Genomic DNA, 3,776 nt, shown 5'->3' with positions numbered 1-3,776 from the left:
CCATCAGTAAATTTCTCATGGAATTTAAATTTCTGAACCAAGAGATTAACCTTTATTGAATTGAATAAAATTGAGTAATTTATGTAACAATGGATTCTCCATTGTTCCTGATGAACAATATGTATACCTGTTGTACTCTCAGTTTAAAAGTTTGAGCTTCCTGAGGAACCTACATGGCTCAGTCAGTTGAACATCTGACTCTTGATTTCAGCTCAGGGTGTGGTCCCAGAATCGTGGGATTGCCCCCCAGGTGAGGTTTGAGCTGAGCGTGGAACCTGTCTGAGATTTTCTCTCTCTCTGCCCCTCTCTCCAACTCATGCTCGCTCTCTCTCTCTCTCTCTCTCTCTCTCAATTAAAAAAAATGTTTGAGATTCTTTTGAGATTGGGGAACTCAAAAATTCTCAGCAAAAAAGAATTAGAACAGGCGTCCTATTCTTTATCCATAAAATCAAGATAAAACTTAATCATGCTAAAGAAGGGATACCTCAGGTGATCTGGCTCTCTGACAGTCTTTAGCATCAACTGAAGACAAAATAATTACATAATTTTTTATGGAAATATGCAGTCTTCTGTTATGGTTTCCATTCTCAAAAAATTAGTAGATATTATTGTGCCAGATAAACACATGGAAGAAATTCAGATGCCTGAATGTATATTAAACAAAATAATGCTGCACTGTTTATCTCTCAGATGAAATAAACTTAAAAAGAATAATCATTTTGAGGTCTTAGGGGTCAAATTTCATTCAAATATGTTATTTTGTTTTATTTTTTTACAGAAGTTGTGACTATGTATATACACACATATATGCATATATTTCTTACATGTATACACTATACATATTTTCTATTATATACATATATATGAATTTTCTAACATTCCAAATTTATGAAGAAGGCATTTACTCAGTTATCTCATACCCAAAGTTCATGATAAGCATTTTGAATTGGAGAAGACTCCGAGGGCTCTGTAATTCCTACATCACAGCAGGCACCGGTTAAGAAATATAAGCTATAATTTTTGACTTTGTGTCGAGTTTGAAACTCATTTTGAAACTTTCCTTTCTTTTTCTTCTTCTTCTTCTCCTCCTTCTTCTTTTTTGGAACTACTACTTTTTCCAGGTGTACATTGAACCTTTTGAACTTGATCTATGTCAATACTTGGTCCTTTTTCCTCCTTTGTTTCCCAGCTAAGCAGAGGGTTGGTAAATGTTTCAACCCTGTGGGTGGATGAATTGACTAAATCATCACTGGAAACTTTTGGCATGTAATTACCATGGCATACATAATGCATTCTGAAAGTATATTATCAAATTTATCCATATTTTAAAAATGATTCTGATCAACACTGAATGATAAATTTACATGTTGAATACTGTAATTATGATCAGGCAACATTTCTTTTTTTGGTGGTACAATCCATTAGCACATCCCAATACAAAAAAAGCTCTCATGAAAGAGCCTATGTTCAACCTATTGTCTATATAACACCCTTTAATGCTTCACTTTGTAACTATTGGTATATGTATTTCACACATCTTTTATGAGCATGTGGGGGGCAAGACTGAGATTGTACACATCCTTACGCTTTTTAATGTTCATTTTTAAAAAATTTAAAGTCATTAAATTTTTACTTAAGGAATTTTACATGTGATTCCTTCCACTGCCAATCTCTGTAGTTCCTCCAAAGTCAGAATTATAATCTTCAAAATAGCCCTTTTAAAAAGAAGTTTTATTCAATCCACAGTTGTCACTGTCAAGACAGAGTTCTTTCAGTTAGGCTTCTTTGACCTCCACTTGAATATGAACATTCTTCAGAAATTACCCACCTGTAATCTTTGGGATCCAATTTCTTTAATGTAGGACCCTAAAAGTCAAATTCTAGAAAGTAAATTGATTGATATTTTGTCAAATGATCTCAAATTATTATTCTTTAGTTGTTTCTAATATTAAAAAGTCTTCTTACTTTCACCTACTCCATGAGCCTAGCAGAAAACATTATAGGTCTCATTGTCACCGCTGCCAGTGATAGAAGCATAACTTGTGTCTCAATGTAGCTATATTAACAATTTCTGGACACCATGAACAACAGTGTCCATTTCCATCTAGAATGAGGCTTAGAATGTTTCTTAATAGCTCACACCATATCTTGAACTATAAAGGAGCTTGAAAAACATTTGTCAATGAATGGAAAGGAGAGAAAATGATAATTTATTATTGGACTTATTCTAAATGTTTGAATATGTTGAAAAATTGTATTTGGTTTTAAATTTTTAAAAAGGACAAAATGAAGTTAATGCAAATTCCTGCTCAAATAAAAATATTTTACTCCTCATGTAAAGCCCAGATAACTTAAATAACTAATATGCCTGTAGGAAACAAATAGAAAGTAAAATATTCAGATTAAATATTTACTTTTGAAATTGAAGAATGAATTTATGTATTTAAGTTAAATTTTGATTTTGTATATCTCATTTTTTCTCATTACCAAATAATTTTTAAAAGACAAAGTTGAGGATTAATAGGGTTTGCAGATTTGGTGATAGATTCTGGGCTTGAAGCCAAAGCACTGCTCAAAGTGGGCTGTCCAAAGACATTGGCCTTCTCTGCTTGCTCATTTCTTAGGATTGAATCTCAAAAATGAGGAGTTAAAATGCAAGTATATTATCTTGGGGTGGTAATGGATGTTAACAATGAGCATAATTAAAGATGTTTACTAAGTATATTATCATACTTTTACAAGGCAAATATGAACAAAGAATGTACTTCTTTGTACAAAGAGGATCTTCTATGAGGACATTAATTATAATGGAAACTTAATCCTAAGGGAAGTATCTTTTAATTTTTTTTTAATTTTCAGAATATTTTGAGAATTTGAGGAAAGGTGTTGCACTCTGATCCATAAAAATAAGGAATATAAAAAATACATTTTGCAAGTCAATTTTAGGGAGTTCTTGGACTCCCCAAAACTCTTCAATTGGTCTGCTAAAGACACTTTTCCTATTTGACACACCTAGTACTGAGAAGATGGATTAGACCACACATATGCTTCTGGTCTAAGAACTGAAATAATTCTTAGTTCCCTTGATCAAGGCCTAGCTTGTACTCTTTTCATCCTGTCTCACCAGTACAGTATGAGATGAGGCAAAGAGAATCAGAGCCAAGGGCAAAAACAGACCTCTTTCCACAATCTAGAGCTGAACTGACCTATGGATCCCTTGTAGGTTTTCCTGAAGTGGTAGCAGTAATAGGGAGAGATGGAGGCGGACAGATTACTATGAGTTGCATAAGAGCGAATTAGTCCAAAGAAGCAGGATATAAAACAAAAGAAATACAAAAGATTACCTGAAAATGGACATGTGGCATGGCTGCCACATTTTTTAACTTCTGTCACTAACTAAAAACTTTTTGATGTTAGCACCTTGACCCTGACCCATATCAATGCTATATTTGTTTTTCAGTATGGATTATAGAAGGTGGGAGCAGACTTTTTTGGTAGATGTTTTGATTATTAGTGCTTTAAGGGATGCCTGATTTTACAGATTTTTGCAGGAAAGACTGGTTGAGTTGGAGGAAAACAAAAGGGGAAGAGAGGGAGGATCTAGTCAATGTTCTAAACTCCAGTGTGCAAATAGGTCATATTCATAAAACTTTCTTTGAGAAATTCTAAGTTAGTATTTCTGGAGGGGGAGCTAGGAATTTGTTCTTTCAATCATTAATCCTTTGTAATTTGATTCTAAGAAGATTTTGATATATGAACAATATTTTGAGAAACAC

At 33.3% G+C, this 3,776-nt stretch overlaps 1 pseudogene; it reads right to left on the bottom strand.

Moving 5' to 3' along the window:
• Positions 1-1,992: 1,992 nt before the first annotated feature.
• Positions 1,993-2,117, bottom strand: LOC112868493 (small nucleolar RNA SNORA1; annotated as a pseudogene).
• Between the last annotated feature and the right edge of the window lie 1,659 nt (positions 2,118-3,776).

This window comes from Puma concolor, chromosome D3 (assembly GCF_028749965.1).
Source record: "Puma concolor isolate L17-30 chromosome D3, mPumCon1.1.hap2, whole genome shotgun sequence".
Classification (NCBI taxonomy): Eukaryota; Metazoa; Chordata; class Mammalia; order Carnivora; family Felidae; genus Puma; species Puma concolor.
This window is presented reverse-complemented; position numbering and strand designations above follow the sequence as displayed.